Source organism: Ursus maritimus, unplaced genomic scaffold (assembly GCF_017311325.1).
Source record: "Ursus maritimus isolate PB19 unplaced genomic scaffold, ASM1731132v1 scaffold_17, whole genome shotgun sequence".
In the NCBI taxonomy this organism is placed as follows: domain Eukaryota; kingdom Metazoa; phylum Chordata; class Mammalia; order Carnivora; family Ursidae; genus Ursus; species Ursus maritimus.
This window is the reverse complement of record NW_024424119.1, coordinates 33,946,194-33,966,805: the sequence shown is the minus strand read 5'-3', so window position 1 is coordinate 33,966,805 and position 20,612 is coordinate 33,946,194. Positions and strand designations below refer to the sequence as shown.

The 20,612-nt window shown below is 41.3% G+C and overlaps 1 protein-coding gene across 3 annotated transcripts in view; it reads right to left on the bottom strand.

Moving 5' to 3' along the window:
- SLC44A1 (solute carrier family 44 member 1) overlaps positions 1-20,612 on the bottom strand; it is a 190,749-nt gene that overhangs the window by 108,768 nt on the left and 61,369 nt on the right. The window lies entirely within an intron of this gene.

Here is a 20,612-nt window from a genome sequence, read left to right as displayed (position 1 = left end):
ACCTGGACAGCCCAGACACCTGCGGGCATGGGCACATACGACAGGCATGCAGCAGCATCACATGGCATGGAGAACACGTTTGCAAACAACTTAAGCAAGCTTTGAACTTCAAAATTAGAGGAATGGCGCCACATGCTGAAGACCGAATGGTAAAGGGAACACTATAGAGGACAGCAGGTAAGGCGTGAAAGTGTATATTATAGTCGAGATGGTTCCTGGGAACTACTGAAGGCGAGAAACAGATAAATTCATTTTCAATCAAAATTCTTGAAATACAGCATATCCCCAAAAGACAGGACAGGAGAGAGATGCAAAGAAAATGTCTATCTACGTGGTAAAGTCGTGGGGACAGATGCATCAAAGATGAAGACAGGGCAGTAAGGCATGAAAGTTTGGAAAAAGGGACAAGAGGCACAGAAAGAGGTACTTTTGAAGCTGAGCTCAGGGCAGGGCAGTGAACACTGAGTGAGCTGATGCAGAGAAGGATGCCAGAGATGCTTCAAACTGGCTGAAACTTCTACTTTGCTTTCATTTTCCTCAAGGAAGATAGGGCAAGGTAGAGAATACGAGATTTACCAAGAATTTAGTTTGGGCCACCAAGCATCTTCGGCACTGTCCTTGCACATCCTAATTCAACAAGAGGGAACGGAGATTTACAAGTTGGGCAAGCAACTGTAGACTACACTGCCTTGAACCCTAGGGACTGACTCCCAAAGGCTGCTCTTTCCGCCACTGGCCCTCCAATTTAAAATGGAAAGTGAGAAGAAAGGTAATGGCAAGTAAGTTACAGCCAATCATACAGTGCTGTCCTTTACGTGGTATGCTTATCATGGTTTCCCATGATAAGAATTACATAGGATGGGGGCACCAGGGTGGCTCAGTCGGTTAAGCATCTGTCTTTGGCTAAGGTCATGATCTCGGGGTCCTGGGATCAAGCCCCATGTCGCGCTCCCTCCTCAGTGGGGAGTCTACTACCCCCTCTTCCCTCTGCCGCTCCCCCTGCTTGTTCTCTATCTCTCAAATAAATAAATAAAATCCTTAAAAAAAAATTACATCGGCTGATACAGAAACACTTCATTCATCCAACAAACACTACAAAGTGTTTATTATGTATCGATTCATGGGCTAGGCCTGGGGATACAAAATTCATTAAAGAAAAAAAAACAGCTCTTAAATGCAAATAACTTACAGCTTAGAGAAGAAGAAACAAAAACACAGTCATTTCCAAATCATGTGATACATGACAAGGTTGAGATGGCAGAGGAAATAGTGTAATTCTGCAGAGAGCATAAGGGGTTAGAGGAAGCTCTACAGAGCAAAAGGCAGTATCTAAGCCTCATTTTGAAAATGAATAGGAATTTTCCAGACAGATGGGGAAGGGAGCATTCTGGGCAGAGGAAACCGCATGTATAAAAGGAACAGAAGCATGAAAGAGCATATTTAAGGAACTACAAATAATTTGATAAGGTGGACTACGGATGGGACATCAAAGGGCTATGCCCTAGGAGAAACAGGGGACGGAAGAAATAGCCATCCCTCGAATCCGAAGGCCCATACAGCTCCACTGCATCAACTGCCAGGGCCGAGGGACACCCTGGCATAACCAGCCCCTCGGGTGGGAGGCCGGAGATGGGATGGCTGGGGCACCAGCACACTGCTCCGGAGCTGAGCCCTGGCCATTAAATTGCCTCCAGCTGCCATGGCAACTCTGCGGCAAGGCTTTTTGGAGCAAAAAGTGGCAAACACACTCGTGTCTGCTGGCCACCTCCTGCCAAATTTGGCTTCTCTCCTCTCTAATCAGGACAGAGCACTACAACACTACAGCTGGAAAGCTGGCTGAAAAATCCCTCCATCCGTCGCCTTCTGCGTTAGTGATTCCGGACACGTGTTTTTCCCCAGAGGAGAATAAAAATGGAGTCTGATCATTTTTCCAATTATTACCTCATATCAATTTACAATTTATAGCCCCTCTCCATAGAGCTTGCTGCCATTAGTGAATCACACCAAAAGGAAAAACACAACAGCCTCACAGAGGCTTCTCCTATTGCTAAATATAGACTTCAGAGAGCCCTGGATCTCTGCTCCACCCGCGGTGGAACTGTGCCCAGAGGAGGCCTCTTACTTCCTGCGTGCGGTGCCAGCAAGGCCAGTCCAGGCTCACCACCGGGGTGGGATCCAACAGCACCGTGAAGGGCTGTGTTACCCAGGACAGATCTACGAGCCTGCACATGGAAGTCCATAAAAACCCCAAAGGAACAAAGCACACACTAACCCAACACACGGACGCAACACATAATGAACTGAAACCCCGTTGGTCCTCCACTCCCTGGAACAAAGCCAAGGGGAGAGACAGAAACGTGCTGAAAGTAGTGATTTATCTTCAAAATTGTCATTCTAGATAGTAGCTGAGAGACCGGTACAATGTTCACCATTCCCCCAAGACAGCAAGAAAACTAAGGAACAGAAAAGGGGGCCGAAGTGAACTGTGGGCAACCTGACCTGTGAGGGTGATGACAGCAACGCCCCACTTTCCCACCGCCCGCACCCTCTCCCCCGCCCCAGTCCCAATGAGGAAGAGACAAACATGTCCCCAGAGGTAGCACTTGATAGAGAAATGCCTCGCCACGCACCTCACCAGCCCGGTAGCCTTCCCGGCTAGCACTTCTGTAGCCCTTGATTCACAAGTAACTGCTAAGAAGGGAAACTTCAACAGTCATTTCTGGTAAATTCACAGCATCGAGAGCTGAAAACAGCTTCCAACCGTGGAGGAAGCCCAGGGATCAGATGAAGACAGTGACACTAGGAGATGTTCACTGCTCTGACCTCACCTCCCACAGGTTTCCTTTCTGTTCCTCGCTCTCCAGCTTACTAGCACCTAGAGGCCTCCACACTTCAATCTACCTGGAGCATTCTTCCTCCAGAGAGCAGCACAGCCAGGTAGCCCCCTCACTTGCTTCAAGTCTTCGCTCAAAAGTCACCTTCTCGATAACGGTGGGGCAGCCACCCATCTGATATGCTGTCTCTCCACTCTGATGGGCGTCATCCATCTTTGCTTTCTCTGTTTCTCCTTCGCACGTAGACTCACTAACACACTGTATATTTTACTTATTTATTGGTTTATTATCTGTCTCCACCTGTAGAGTATCAGCTCCCAAAAGGCAGAAATAGTTGCTGTCTTCTTCTCACGATATCCCCGGTGCCTAAAACGGTGCCTCGAATAAAGAAGGAGTTCCTAACTTACTTGTTGAGTTAATACATGGTGGTAACTGTGTAGGATTTTGCCACGTGGAGCAGAGGGGAGAGGGAAGGTTAGGAGGAAGATATTTTAGGTAGAAGGAAATAGTCTTATTCATTCAACAGAAACTTATCAAACACCTCTGCCAGGTGCAGGGCTAAATATGCAGTCGAGATGCCATGATAAGCGAGACCAACACCAACAAGTATCTCCCTTCCTAGCACTGACAGTCCACGGAGAGTAGGGAGGTAATTACAAAAGCATATAAACACTATCGCAGAGATAAAAGGATACGAGAATGCCTCCAAAGGGCCTCATGAATGGACAGGTGTCCAGAAGAAGGGAACTCTTAAGCCAGAACCTAAAGAATGAATATGAGTTTGCAAGGTGTGGAGGAAAGGAGGCAGAAACAGGGAAAGAAGAACACATGAAAAGACATAAAAGTGAGACACAGCATGGTGTAACTGAGAAAATGAAAAACGTCAGAATGGTCGACGTGGACTGTGATAAAAAACCAGATGGCCGGACAGGCAAGCTGGAGCTGGATCACATAGGCCTCATAGCTGGTATCAAAGAGGTCAGAAACCTTGGAGTTCATCCTAACGCCACTGGGGAGCCATTGAGGGTTCACCAACTGTAATGTGGGGAATGAATTAAAGGCGAGCAAGAGAGAAAGTAAGGAGACTGAATCTCTAACGAGAGGATGACTTCGACCCGGGTGGGAATGGGAACAAAAATGAGATTTCGGAAACACTGAGGCACAATTAAGAAAAGGAGGGGAAGGAAGTAAGAAATTAAGAGTGATACTTTTTTACAGAAAAAATTAAGAAAGGAAGAAATTAAGAACGATCTGGTTTATACTAGGATAGCCAGGGCATTCTGGTTTGGACTCCTGTTCTGTTCAGTAAGACACGCATCTCAGGAGGAAGAGCAGAGTTTGGAGGGATAAGAACACGTTCTAACTGTAGACAGTGAGAGTCTGGAGTATCTGTGGAGTGTCCAAGTGGACCTGGACAGTTGGCCGGAATGTTCTGGCAGAGAAATCTGGACAAGAGATAGAGACTGTGGAATTACCAGCACATAAATGACAACCTGCCCAGGAGTGTATGAGATCCCCAAAGTGAGTGTGCAGAGTTGAGATTCTGATCCTTGGCGAAATGTGTGACCCTCTTGAAATTGTACGCAAAATTTGGTGCACAAATTCCCATGCGGTTTTCTGAAGAGAGATTTCTTACTCATAGTTTCAATCAGACTGTCAAAGCCCCCCCAAGAAATTAAAACGAAAAGTCAAGTAAGAGGAGCCAAGAGCTAAAACAAAGGCATGGAACTGAAAAGGCCTGGGGGAAGAACGATCCTACTATTTAGCTGAGTGTCGTCTTCTCCTTGGGCATATACGATTAAGGGAGAAATAATCGCCAGAGCGGTAACCAAGAGCAAGACAGCAAATTGTGTTCCTCATACTACACGGAAACAAAAAAGCAAATTAAAACACTTTCCTGAAAGATTTTATTTTTAAGTCATCTCTACACCCAACATGGGGCCTGAACGCACAACCCTGAGATCAAGAGTCACACACGCTCCACCGACTGAGCCAGCCAGGTGCCTCTAAAATACCTTTTAAAAATAATGCACAAGAGCTTTAAGAAAGAAAAGTTCTCGGTTTACTCTAGTCAACTGGAATAATACCCCTCACCCCAAGTTCACTGGCAATACTACACAGTTACAGGAAGCATTCTCAAAATCAACCTCTTCAGCACTCAGGCTGAAAACAGAAGAGTCAATGACCAGAGATTTATTCTTCTTTTTAGTTTAATGGCTTTATTGAGACATAACTTACACGCCCTAAAATTCACCTGTAAACTGTACAGTTCAAAGTTTTGTACAATTCAGTTCAATTAAATATTTTTAAGTGTATTTCACAGAGTTGTTTATCCATCACCACAATCTGATGTGAGGACATTTTATTACCCCAAAAAGAAATCTCATACCCATTAACAGTCATTCCCCATTTCCCCATTTTCTAACCCCTAGCCCTAGGCAACCACGAATAAACGATCTCTATAGATATGTCTGTTCTGGACAGCTCATATAAATGGTATCATCGAATATGTGGTCTTTTGTGACTGGCTTCTACTTAGCATGATGTTTTCAAGTTTTGTCTGTGTCATTCCTCTTTACGGCTGAATAATATTACGTTGTATGGCTAGAACACATTCTGTTTATCCATTCATCAGTTGGTACACATCTGTGTTGTTCTCCCTTTTTGGCTATAATGAATAACACTGCTATGAACATCTAGTATACAAGCCTTTGTATGGATGTATGTTTTTATGGATATATGGTTTTATTTCTCTTGGGTAGATAACAAGGAGTGGAACTGCTGAGTCATATGGTAACTCTGTATTTAATACTTTGAGGACCTGCCAGACTTTTCCATAGCAGGTGTGCCATTTAACGTCCAGACCAGCAATGTATGAAGGATCCAGTTTTTCTACATCTTTGCCAACAATTGCAACCATGTCTTTTTTACCATACCCATTCTAGTGGATATGACGTGGTAACTCATTGTGGTTTTGATTTGCATTTCCTTGATGACTAATGATGTTGAACAACTTTTCATGGGCTTACTGTCCATTCACCTCTCTTCTTTGGAGACATGTCCATTCAAATCCTCTGCCCAACACAGACTTCTTTTTAGCCTTTGAGAAGGACAGAGTAAGGCAGAGACAGGCACTTGATATTACCAAAAGAGTATGAAAAAATTATAAGAGAAAATAAGGATGACAGTAAAGAAAGAAAAACAGGAGAAAGTACAGGAGTCAAAGAACTCAAAGTCAAAGAATGGCTCCAGGAGGCAAAGAACACACAAGCTGGAAGGAGAAAAGGCTGTGATCAGAGTGGGGAGTTCCTGAATTAGTCTGAATTGATTTTATAGGTTAAGCGATAAAGGGTGATGACCAAAAACCAAGCTGTGACTACGGAAGAGTGAATCCTGACAGCCCCCACTGAGACGAAATTCAGAGTTCCCAGGGCCAGAGTGAGAATCAATGAGACGGAATATGTGAAAGTGCTTTGTAAACTCCACAAACATAAACTTAGCTAAATGAGCAGTTTTCCCCATCTGGGTGAAAAAGGGAAGAAGCTTTGATAAGTAACTTTGAAACTTGTTTTGCAAGATAATAATAATGAAAATGATTATAACAAATAACAGTTAACATCTATGGTTCCAGGCAATGTGCTAAGGAGCACACATCATTTATCATATTTATTCCTCCAAAACACCCTAGGAAGTAGGTACTACTATTATCTTCGTTTTACAAATGAAGAACTTTGGGTCACACATACCGATGTTATTTTCTCCAGTGTAAATCATCCCTGATGAAAATGTAAACCATCATTGGTTATCTGTCTATTGAATCTACCCTTATGGATATATCCCCAATTACGTGAAAAATGTTACCCATCATAGAAAAACTAGAAATACTGTTCTCAAGGTACTGCTTTTATCTTTGTATCAGAGAATCATATTTTTTGACAATCAAACATGCCCACCTTGGTACTACTTTACTCCTTTAATGCTTCAATAACATATAAATGGTTTCCTCTCCATAACAAAAGTGTAATATTTGTTTAAAAATATTTAACTCATGGGGCGCCTGGGGGCTCAGTCTTTAAACTTCTGCCTTTGGCTCAGGGCATGATCCCTGCTCTGCTGCAAGCCTGCTTCTTCCTCTCCCACTCCCCCTGCTTGTGTTCCCTCTCTCGCTGGCTGTCTCTCTCTGTCAAATAAATAAATAGAATCCTTAAAAAAAAAAATTAGCTCATGGCCGCCTGGGTGCGTGGCTCAGTGGTTTAAGTGCGTTCGGCTCAGGTCATGACCAAGTCCTGCACTGGGCTCCCTGCTCAGTGGGGAGTCTGCTTTCCCCTCTGCCCCTCCCTTCCACTCATGCTCTCTCTCTCTCTCTCTCTCTCAAAAATAAATACATAAAATCTTTCAATAAAATAAAATATTTAACTCATCTAAAATTTATTTTGCATGGTGTGAGATTAAAAGAGCTCTAGACGTCGTTTCCTTCATATTATCATTCAACAATGTCTTTTGTTAAATATCTATTGCTATTAGTTTTTATTTTACTTGATTTCTCATATGCCACTATCAGTTTATTTCTGATATTTCTATTTTGTTTCCGTCACTGTTATTAACCTGCATTCAGGTAGTCTCGTTAATATACTGGGGAGTAAGTGTTGGTTTTGAACGGCAAAATTCCTTTTTCCTCTCTAAGCTACACAATCACTAATTAGACAATGAGTAATCCCTCCCCCCACCTGTTTTGTTTGGCCAATACACTAATTGCCCATATTTAAGAATCAGAAGTTCAATAGGTGCTATGGGCAGAATGTGTGCACCCAAGTTTCGTATGTTGAATCCTAACTTCAAAGGTAGTGGTATTAGGAGACTCTGAGACGTGATTGGGTCATGAGGGTGGAGCCCTCATGAGTGGTGCTAGTGCCCTTATGAAAGAGGTTCCAAAGAGATCTCTATCCCCTTCCACCATGTGAGGGCACAGGGAGGAAGTGTTAGCAATGAACCAGAAAGAGGGCCCTCATGAGCACATGATCATTCCGGTATCTTGACCTTAGATTTCTAGTGTCCAGAACTAAGAGAATTAAATTTCTGTTGTTTATAAGCCTCTCAGTGTGTAATATTATGTTATAACAGCCTGAACAGACTAAGGTGATAGGTCACGTGTGCTCCCCTACTCTACCCTCCTTCCATCAATAGATTTCCGGCTTCCTTTGAAAAAGGAGCACTACTGGGCCATCCACCCACATGCCAAAAATCAGCTAGGACCAAGCAGAAACTCTCCTTTTATTGGGCACACACATATCAAGTTCAAAGTGTCCAACATTCCCTATTATCTTATTCCCAGCCCACTTAAGAGATTTATAGTGCCTGCCTAGAGGCCTTTAAATATGCAAACACTGGTGAAACCACAAGTTTCCCTTTCTACCTTCAAAGCCAGAAAGTCCACAGTTAATTTGGTGTTCAACTTCAGTAACTATACTTAGCCTAGATCTCGGGTCTAATCTCTTCTCTATTTCCAGTGTATGGCTCTCTGCTCTTTTATCCCCATTTAATTGTCTTACAATATATGCTCCTAATTCTAATCCTCTCAAATTATTTTAAGAACAAGAATAATTTTTAAAATGTTCTCCCCTGAAGTTCTTTCCTGCTTCTTTATTCTGTGATTTATACTATCCATCAAGTCCCATTCACCAGCCTATCAGGATTTTAACTGGTATTGTATTAAATCTATAAATTAACTTTGTTAGTATTGTCATCTTTATTATATTAAGACTACTCAGCCAGGAGTAGATTATATTCTCTTATTATTTGTTTTCTTTTCATTCTATTAAAGTATTATAATTCTCTGTATTTGGCCCTGTATCTTGTTAGATTCTGTTTTCTCATAAAACAAGTATTATGTTTTTCATTATATTTTGTCTAGTGATAAAACAAATGACTGAACTGAGTTAGGTGTATGTTTTATAACCCGTGATTTAAGCATCTCATTTCAAGATATATTTTTGTTGGATCTCCTGAGCATTCAGGTTACAGTCTCTTGTCGTTGGCGGACAGTATTATTTTTATCTCTACTGACCTACACACATTCCATTTATCTCTTTTATATAATTTGTTGCAATTAGTTATTTAAAACAGTGTTATAAAAGAGGTGATATCCTTACTTTAATTTTTTCCGTAATAATGGTGTCTGCCGCTACCAGAAACCCCATCAGCTTCCTTTCGTGCCCTCAGATTTATTTTTTTTACAAAGGTTCCAAGGTTATTCAACAGGGAAGGAAGCCTTTTCAATAAATGAGCTCGAATAACTGGATTTTTGTATGGGGGAAAAAGAAGACAAACCTTGACCTCTTTATACCATATGCAAACGTTAAATCAAAATGGATTGTATGCATAAACGTAAGAGCTAAATACAAAACTTCTAGAGGAAAATGAAAGAGGATGTCAACTACCTCCATTTTGACCTCAGTCTGTACTTTCTAACTGATTAAGTTCTTCTTTCCAGCTTATCTCATAACTCAGGCAAAAGACCCTGCAAGCACAGCATCCACTGATGAGAACCAAAACCACTCCCTCTAGCAGTAAGGGCTGCCTCAAGCCAGCAAGACCCCGCGGGACTGACCCCAAGACAATGATGACCTGACCTTTACTGCCCACCTGCATGTACCCACCCACCTTTGTCCCACATTCTCCCTATATATACCTAGAAGTATTTTCAGCACTTTGAAGACGGTCTTTGAGACGTTAGTCGGCTGCCTTCCTGGTGTTGGCCTCACTGAAATAAATTCCTTTCTTGTTTCCCCACCATGTGTCTCTCTGCCTTTGGATTTTGTCAGGGGCAACGGGCCAAACCTGGTCTGTTTGGGACCCCCGGAGCCAGGTGCTCTTGCACCCCTGTGTCCCGGGCTATAGTGGGAATGCAAAATGGTGCTACCCCTCCAGAAAACAGTTCCAATTTTTTTCTTTTCTTCTCTTTTAAAAAAATTTTTAAAAACATTTTATTTATTTAATTGTCAGAGAGAGAGAGAGAAAGAGTAAGAGAGCACAAGCAGGGGGAGCGGCAGGCAGAGGGAGAAGCAGGCTCCTTGCTGAGCAGAGAGCCCCATGTGGGGCTCTATCTCAGGACCCTGGGATCATGACCTGAGCTTAACTGACTCAGCCACCTAGGCGTCCCAGTTCCGCATTCTTTTTTTTTTTTTTTAAGATTTTATTTATTTATTCGACAGAGATAGAGACAGCCAGTGAGAGAGGGAACACAAGCAGGGGGAGTGGGAGAGGAAGAAGCAGGCTCATAGTGGAAGAGCCTGATGTGAGGCTCGATCCCATAACGCTGGGATCACGCCCTGACCAGTTCCGCATTCTTATAAAGTTAAACATAACCTCATCATGACTCACCAATCCCAAACTTAGGTCTCTGCCCAAGAGTAATGAATACACATCCATAGAGTACCCCAGGCATAGATTTCCAAAGCAGTGTTATTCACAATAGAACAAAATTATTTTAAATAAGTAAATAATCCAAATATCCAAAAACTAGGGAACAGAGAAGCAAAATGTGGTATATCCACATAATGGAATACTACTTAGTAATTAGAAAAGAACAAACTATTGTATTAAACAACATGGATGAATCTCAGTAACATTATTAGGCTATGTTAAAAAGGCCAGACACAAAATACAATATACTATATGAGTCCATGATATGAAATTCTAGAAAAGGCAAAACTATACCGTCAGAAAGCAAATCAGTGGTTGCTTGGGAACAAGGATGGGGGAAGAACTGGCTGCAAAGGGGTATGAGGTAATTTTCAGGGGGCAACGCAAGTGTGGATTGTGATAGAGGGTGTATGACTGTATACAGTTACCAGTTACAGTCAATTATTATATGTAAATTATACCTTAATAAAACTATAAAAATATTTCAAATTTCATCTTGAAAAATGTAATTTACAAAATCCAACTTAAAGAGCCCCTAATTAAGTCCCACACACTTAAATGTGTAGTAAAGAATTTAGCCTACTCAGAAACAGGTTTCAACTTTGCCCTGGGCAAAGGAGTGTCTTTGTTTGCCAGGGGCCTTGGGTTATAGTAGGTAGTCCAAAAACAATGTGATTTAGGGTGTGGGCAGGTCACACCAGACAGAATTTAGGGCAGGGGTTAACCACACTTCTCTTTCTTTCTTTCTTTCTTTCTTTCTTTCTTTCTTTCTTTCTTTCTTTCTTTCTTTCCTTTTTAAAGATTTTATTTTTAAGTAATCTCTTACACCGCACACGGAGCTTGAATTTACAACTGAGATCAAGAGTTGCATGCCCTACCACCTGAGCCAGCCCGGTGCCCAAGGGGTTGCCCACCCTTAGAAAGACCACCAGTGTCATGTAGACCAGGACTTTGGAATCATGTGTTTCCTTGACAAGAGGGGCTAGAGATGGAATCAGCCACATGCACAGTGAATCATGCCTGTATAACGAAGCCCCAGTAAAAATTCTGAATACTGAGACTTGGGTGCGCTTATCAGTTGCAATGTGCCATGTGTATTGTCACATATCAATGCCAGGTAAGTAAATGCCCTGACTCCACAGGGAGAAAACAATGAATACTCTTCCCTGTGTACTTCTTTCGTTGGCCGATATTAATCTATAGTTCTTCCCTGTGAGTATAATGGATTTCAGTGAGTTCTGTGAGGCTTCCTAAGAATGGTCTTCTGGGCCCCTGAACTTGCAATGGTGTCAGAAGTAAAGGTAATCTTAGGAACCCAAACTCACAATTAGTGTCAGAAGTGAGGGTGGTCATGTGTGGACTGTGCACCCTCCAACTTCTCAGTTGCCCTCCACACTCACATCCAGATAAATAAACAGATGGCAAATTAATGACTTTAACATTCATTGCTGAAGTGGTTAATAATTACCTAAAGTATATTACAAAGGTCATAACTATGGGCATACATAAAATGACAACAGCTTTTTAGAATCTTTACAGTTGCCTGGTTAACCTGGAACCAACCCAAGTAGTGAAAGTCTGGATTGAGCATGTATAATCAATCAGCTGTTTAATTTAGCTAGGGCAGGATACACACTGAAGCAGGGAACACAGAGAAAAACCAACCACCCCATCCTTGCTTCTCTGCAGACACGTCATCTCATTCTAAGTGGCTTTTTACTTCCCTATTTAGAATCTGCAAAACATTTCAATTTTCAACTTCAGTATTTTCTAAGGTATGTAACTGAATCTCTTCTTTCAAATTGCTAGCACTATTATCCATAGCAAGTATTATCCTAGAGGTAGAATTATATACTAGTAACACAGATGTTACCTTTGTAAAAAGTTTTAAAATTCAGGCTAAAAAGTAGCATGGTCACCAAATACGGCAAAAAAATTTCCAAAGATGCCTCCATAAAACTGCCTTCAGAAAATTTACCTATCATTTTTACAACTTCTAACATTTTCCATGAAAGAAAAATAGAGTTTAGGGAAAACTGCATAAATTTCCATTTAGAACATCGTAAGTGCTACTGTTTTCAAATGCTTATTAGTTTGTGACAAAACGAGTCCACAAATCCAAGTTCACCTGTAGTCTCTATCTAGCTTGCCCTTTTTCGTGTTGAGCCAAAGGAGGAGAGGTGGTATTAATGCGAGAATCAGAGACTATTTGACAGGAGGCAAAGAAGACAGTGCTTTCCCTCAAAGCAAAGCCAAACTCGTTGAAGGCTTCAAGTATCTCCATTTGTTCGAACTCATCTCTAAGGGTAGGAACGAGCAGGTGATCTATTGGGCTACCCTGAACATTCCGTAAAACGCAAGCATTAGCACAGTGGATAAAATGCACTGCCTCTCCCCTCCTAAGCCTCTGTATCTCCCCAAGATAGACTAAGGAGCTCTTCACAGTGGGCGCCAGTTTTCAGCCCGCTTTAGCACGTTCTGTACACTCAGCCCACGATGTTTTTCAGCCAATGAGAACCAAGCTTGGCGTTCTAATTGGAATTCCATCCTCACGAGAGATGGGCTCTTGAGCTGCCACACAACCATCCATTCACCAGTTTCCCCCCTCATCATCACTCTGTGTGCCCTCCTTCCAGAAGCCTACTTTGATTTTCCCCTTGCTACAATGCAAGCCCTGCTCTGAACCTCCAACCTAAGGTTCTAAAACCCTACTTAAAATGACTCTGTCCCTGAACCCCCAGTCATTGGCCGAGAGATTCTTCTACCCAAATGGACAATCTAGAACCAAGATGCTACCCTGAAGAAGGGGGGGGGGGTCAGAGAGACTGAAGCACGAGAAGGATCTGGACCATGAGCCACAGAATATAGGCTACAGGATACATAGTCTGCCTCTAGAAGCTGAGAACAATCCCTCGTTGACAATCAGTGGACCATGAGCCACAGAATATAGGCTACAGGATACATAGTCTGCCTCTAGAAGCTGAGAACAATCCCTCGTTGACAATCAGCAAGGAAATGGGGCCTCAGTCTGACAACCACATGGAACCAAATTCTGGCAACACGTGAATGAGCTTGGAAGAAGATTCATCCCCCAGAGCCTCCAGTGAGGAACGCAGCCCTGCTGACACTTTGATTTCAGCCTTGTGAAACCTGGAACAGGGAACCAGCTGGGCCTTGCCATGCAGACTTCTGATTCACACTTTGTTGTTTCAAAGCACTGAGTTTGTGGCAATTTGTTAACAGCTGCAGTAGCGATTAGTGTAGTGGTGGTTCCAGTGCCACCATCAAATCACCTTCAGATTGTTCGAAGCCTTCATAGATTGGTTTCAAAGTTTCTTTAGTTATAACTTTATTAATTTATATAACCTGCCCTTTCTTCTCTGCATGTTCCACTCAAAGTTTTTCATCTTTAAACGTTCAGAGGAGAACGCCTGGGTGGCTCAGTTGGTTAAGGGTCTACGTTCGGCTCAGGTCATGATCCCAGGGACCTGAGATCGAGTTCCACATCAGGCTCAGCAGGGAGTCTGCTTCTCCCGCTGCCTGTGGCCCCCCTGCTTGTGTGTGCACGCTCTCTCTCTGACAAATAAATAAAACCTTTAAAAATTTTTTTTCTTGGGGTGCCTGGGTGGCTCAGTCGTTAAGCGTCTGCCTTTGGCTCAGGGTGTGATCCCGGGGTCCTGGGATCGAGCCCCACATTGGACTCCTCTGCTGGGAGCCTGCTTCTTCCTCTCCCCAATCCCCCTGCTTGTGTTCCCTCTCTCGCTGGCTGCCTCTTTCTCTGTCAAATAAATAAAAATCTTTAAAAAAAGAAATAAATCTTTTTTAAAAATAATTAATTAAAAATTTTTTTCTTAAAAAAAAAGTTCAGAGGGAGAGGCCCCAAAAGTAAAAAAAGGGTGGGCAATTGGAATCTGCGTAGCTTACCGGGGATGGGGCGGTATATAACGCAAACGGCGCTAGACTCAGCGTTCAAAAGTGGGTGCTAGTCCTGATACTACGTTTCATCAAGCCACTGACGTTTCCTAGACCCCAGTCTCTTCAACCGTAAAATGAAGGGGCTCAGTGATCTCCAGAGCCCTTCCACCACGAACATTCTATGCTATGGATTTCTGGGGAATGAGATAATTAAAAAAAAGAAATAAAACTCACACTAGATACCCTGCCACAGGTTACGAAGGTAATTGAAAAAGGTCTCAAATAAAATGCCCCCTATAGATTTTACTTACAAATGTCTGCCATCAACCGTCCTCAGACCTCTACTTCCTGCACCTCCTGTTAATACTCGGTATCTGAAATCTGAGAGGCATTTTACGGTCAAAGAGCCTTTATCAGTGATTGGGGCTTTAAATGGCTTCCTTAGAGGAAAGATAAAAAGATAAAGAATAAAGTTAGATTTGTGCAAAAAATATATCTTTGGAACCTCTATGAAAAAATCGATACTGATAAGTGAGACCTATCTCACTTATCTCACTGAGAAAATTTCTTAAGAGTCACAAAGAAAGAGCTGCTAAGCTCTGTTTTAGGATTGTTTGCAGAATGGATAAAAAATTTCTAATAATGATATAATACCTATATAAAAAAGATTAAAAGCAGTTCTCTACATACCCTCACTTGGCTTTACAATAACCTCTGCGTACAAAGAGTCACTGCCCCCTTGCCATAGCCTCTCCCATCCCAGGCACCCAGGACAAGGTAACATCCATGCTGGATCCAGCTGCCTCCCCAGGGGCCAAAAGAGCTGTAAGTTTTGCCCCAGTATAGTCCCCATATCCACAAATCCAGTATCTTAGAACTAGAAGCAGCCTTGTTCTATCCAAATTGATATGGAGGAGAGGGGGCTTCCCCTTTGGGAACAATTTCTATAATAATAATAATTCTCTAAAAATTGACACATACACTGTAAAGCTAGCTTTATGGTTTTGAAAATGGTAGGCAACGCAGAATGTGGAAGAATGGTAGGTTTTGAAAATGGTAGGAAATGTAGAATTTTGGAATTGTCGATCAAAGTTCAAATATATTATTACTACCCTACTCCCCACAACCAAAAAAAAAAAAAAAAGAAAAGAAAAGAAAAGAAAACCCAAAACAAAAGACTATAAGCCTTACCCTTGTTCTCTAGCATCTCTGCTACATAATGATAGCTCAACTACAAAAGAAGTCATTTTCTTCTCTGAGCCTCAGTTGGCTCACCAGGATTCGAAGGGGTGCTTTACGGAGGTTACACACAAGGCTTACCAATATTTGACAGGATGCTGTAAGGTGGTTACACACTAGATAATCTTAAAGATCCCTTTTACCTCTGACAGTCTATGATTCTAAGATAAATGAGCTTTCTGAGTTAACCCAGCCTCAGGACCTTATTTATAGCACTGTTTCTATTCAGAAGAGTTGTACCTATCTCAAACAACTAACTTAAAAGTGAACTTGGGAAACATAATCCATTTCAAGTTGGGACTTTCCTGTATATCATAAAATATTATCTACCATTTTCCTTTACATCCTTATTACTGCAGGAAATATATTATCAGGTCAAAAACATTATCCGGAGAAAAAGAACACATTACAATTAGAGTGACAGGGCAATAGGGATGCCTGGGTGGCTCATCTTGATTTCAGCTCAGGTCAGGACTTCAGGGTCCTGAATCGAGCCCCAACCTGGGCTCCATGCATGGAGTCTGCTTAAGATTCCCTCACTTCCTCTCCCTCTGCCTCTCCCCTTCTCTGTCAAATAAATAAATCTTAAAAAAAAAAAAAAAAAAAAGAATGCTAAGGCAATAAAATATTGCCTTTTCTTTACCACTAATAGAATCCTACAGTCATCTTGGCGCATCTTAAACTTTTTTAAAAAAGATTTTATTTACTTATTTGGTGGGGGGCGCGTGCGCATGCACACAAGCAGGGGGAGGGGCAGAAGCAGAGGGAGAAGCAGGCTCCCCACTGAGCAGGGAGCCCAATGCGGGGCTCAATCCCAGGACCCCAGGATCATGACCTGAGCTGAAGACAGACACTTAACTAACTGAGCCACCCAGGTGTCCCTGAAATTTTCTGATTAGAATAAGTGAAAGACATTCCCCCTTCCCATTCCTCTTCTAGCTTTATTCCTTCCTCTATTACTGCAATTCAGTAAGCCCCTATGAAATAACTCTCTCGGGTGTTCAAATCTGGGAGCTATACAAAACATGGCACTCCAGGGAGACCATGTTGGGCAGGGTGGCAGAAGACTTTAAGATGTCCCAAGGATTCCCACCTCTCAGAATTCACACTTTGCTGTAATTCCCTCCCCCCGACTTTGGGTGGGACTTGTGACTTGCTTCTAACAAGTAGAATATGACAAAGGTGACAGACACCACTTCTACAATTATATTACATACAATTTAACTTCCATCTTGCTAGCAGACGCTACTGATGCTTTGCCTTGCTGGCTGTGAAGTAAGCCACCATATGGAGTGGCCCATATAGCATGCACTGAGGGTAGCCTTGGGCTTATAGCCATAAAGAGCTAAGGCTCTCAGTCCAACTATCTTGAAAGACAGAGTGCTGCCAACTATATGAGCTTGGAAGGGGAACTCCCCAGAAGAGCCCCAGCCCTGATCAACTCCTTGATCGCAGTCCTGCGAGACACTCGGAAGCAGGAGACCCAGCTAAGCCATACCCATATTCCTGACCCACAGAAACTGTGAGATAGTAAATGTGTCTTGTTTTAAGCCACAAAGTTTATAGTAACATTGTTACCTAGCAAATGATAATTACTACAAGCAGAAGACACACACAATATAACTGGAGAAGAACTCTGAGCCAACAGAAAAACAAATTGGAGATAGGAAAGTTCAGGAAATAAAAGATCACAATGGGATAAAGTGTGTTTTGAAATATTTCACGAAGAGGTTAGGAGACCCACCTTGAGTCTTTCAAGAATTAAGACTGGCAGAGAGGGAGAGGGGACAATGCACAGGCAGAATGAGTATCTTGAACAACACTACTACACCGAGAAACAGCAGGAAAGGACTGAATAGGGACAATGGGTGTAGATCATGGGAAGCCTGGAATGGCAGTGTTGAGGGGGCTCACCTGTGATAGTGTAGGCATCAACACTAAAGGAAAGGCTCTTGAGCAGGGAAATGACCATAAAAAGTGTTTGAAAGAACTTAATCCTATCACAGTATAAAGGATGGAGAAGATTAGAGATTAGAAGACCAAGAATAGATATGCTAGCACAACAGTTGTCCTTAGGTCAACAAACATGTGAAGGAAAGAGGCTCATGCTCATGAATAACCAAAGACCTGCAAATTAAAACTATCAAACAGCATTTTTTGTTTAACCTAATTAGTAAAAAATAAAAACTAGTAATACTAGCAAAGATAAAGCAATCTTAGACATTGGTGGGAATGTAAATGGAACAGACTTTTTGGAAAGCCATACTCATCAGCAATTTTTATTAATAATCTTAAAATATTTATTAGTAATCTTAATTTTATCCTCAGACTTGGTAATTCACTTCCCAGAAAAATTTTAAGAAAATAAATTTTTTACCCATTCAACATTTAATTGAATGCCTACTATATTCCAAGTACTGAGGATATAGTATTGAAAAAACAGACCTCACCTCTGCTCTCCCAGAACTTAGAAGACACATTTAACGAATAGTCACAAAATAAATATATAATTACACATATTATAGGATACAATGAAAATATTTTTATTTTCATTTATTTATTTATTTTCATAATAATATTTTTATTATGTTATTCACCATACAGTACATCCCTGGTTTTTTATGTAAAGTTCGATGATTCATTAGTTGTGTATAACACCCAGTGCACCATGCAATACGTGTCCTCCTTACTACCCATCACCAGCCTATCCCAGCCCCCCACTCCCCTCCCCTCTGAAGCCCTCAGTTTGTTTCTCAGAGTCCATAGTCTCTCATGCTTCATTCCCCCTTCTGATTACCCCCCTTTCTTTATCCCTTTCTTCTCCTACCGATCTTCCTAGTTCTTATGTTCCATAGATGAGAGAAACCATATGATAATTGTCTTTGTCCACAATAGCTAAATCGTGGAAGGAGCTCAGATGCCCTTCAACAGATGACTGGATTAAGAAGATGTGGTCCATATATACAATGGAATATTACTCCGCTATCAAAAAGAATGATTTCTCAACATTTGCTGCAACATGGATGGCACTGGAGGAGATAATGCTAAGTGAAATAAGTCAAGCAGAGAAAGACAATTATCATTTATTTATTTTTTAAGTAAACGCGACAGCCAACGTGGGGCTCAAACCCACAACCCCAAGATCAAGAGTCACATGTTCTACTAACTGAGCCAGCTGGGCGCCCCATGAGAAAGTACTTTTAAATACTTGATTTAAATTGTGAGATCAAAAAAGACCTTTCTGGGAAATAACATTTATAGTGAGGGCTGAAGGATAAGTAGAATTTAGCCACATGAAGAATGGAAGAAATGTTTCTTTCTGACAAAGGAAACAATACTCATGAAAGCAAGGTAGAGTTAGTTGTATTCAAGATGTTAGAGGATTCACTTATTAACTTATTCCACAAATATGTATGGAGGTAGGTCCCAGTGAGTATCAGGCACTAGGGACTGAGGATAAGAAATGGGACAAAGTAGTGATCAAGGTCAAGTTGAGGTAGCAACAGACAAGATAGATAGAAAAAAATTCTAGAGCTACGGTAGGGCCTAGTATTCATAACGAAGACGAAGATATATCAGGAAATGAATGAAAAAGGAGGAAACGAAAGCATTTGGCAGGAAAAAGAAGAGGATGGAGTAAAGGTAACAAACACAAAGACACTATGCCTTCTTTCAAACCCAAACAGTACAGACTTACCTGAGAAAGGTATGTTCAAAATGTATTATTCATTAAAAATATATATATTCCATTCATAGATAGAAATACTTAGATGGGTCAGCATTAAAACGTTTACATGCAGAGAAGAAGTAGAGATAAAAAATAAATAAACAGGGGCCCCTGGGTGGTACAGTCAGTTGAGTGTCTGGATTTCAGCTCAGGTCATGATCTCAGGGTTGTGAGATCAAGTCCCAGGTCGGGCTCCACACTAGGCATGGAGACTGTTTAAGATTCTCTCTCACCCTCTCCCTCTCAATAAACAAACAAATAAATAAACAAACATGTATACCCAAGGTATAGCTACACTTGGGAAACTATTTCCTCTACAGCGATCCATGAATGGCTCCCAACTACAGTGAGCACTCAGAGAGAAATCACCACTTTTTTTGGAGTAAGAAGCAGGCTCTCTTTGCAAGAGGCCTATGTATATATGTAAATATATCTATATAATATTTATGTATTATATATGTATATAAATATACACATATATTTATATAGTGTGTGTATAGTGTATAGAACATATAGTATATAGAAAATATCTATATCAGTACATAGAAAATACAAGGATTTGAAATTAAAAATTGACCAAATTAACCTCCATAAGGTTAAGCATGAAGAGTGACATTTACACAAACCTTATGGTGACAATATGCTTGGAACCACCAGCAGATTACAAGGGGAGCCATAAACGTATGACCTCACGTGAGCAGTAGATCTGAGGGAAGAGAGCTCTTTTCCTCCTATCTCCTCAACTACCTAAATGGTAACATTTTATGTTTGGCACACGTCTCCAGCATTAAAGAGTCTAAAAGTATTTGACGGCACAGACGCCACCTACAGCAACAACAACAAAAGATGTGGAATTCTGTATTATTTTTGCAACTTCTAGGAGTCTAAAATTATTTCAAAAGAAAATGTTTAAAAATATATATATATATATAGGCTGTCTTGTTATCAGAAATAACACAAGGCCTAAAAGTTGTGTTAATTCTATAAAGCAAACAAAAAAGGAATAAATGAAAATCCTCCAAATTACCCTGAGTCCAATTTTCACTTCTGTCAACGGATGCACGTGCTTATCAAGAGAAAAGCTCATAGTCTGTGTGTGATATTCCACTGACCAGCCAGACTTTTGAGAAAATCATTCCAATCTCTCTAAACTTCCATGACACCTACCCCACAGCATGGTATCGTATGCTTGCCAACTATGATATGCTACACAAGTATTCATCATTATTATTATTTAGAATTTTATTTACTTGAACACATTATTCCTTCATTCAATGGGAGAATATCTCTGAGATACGATTAACCATTTGGATTTCTTTCTTCTTCGTGAAATTGTCAAATTAATCTTATACTTTCCAGGAAGTGCCCTGATTTAACAAACAGATTTATCTAATAATAAATATAGCTACTATATCCTGGAAAATGCTTCTTGAAACAACTATAGCCTAAAAATAGCTTTCACTGCTCAGCCTTTT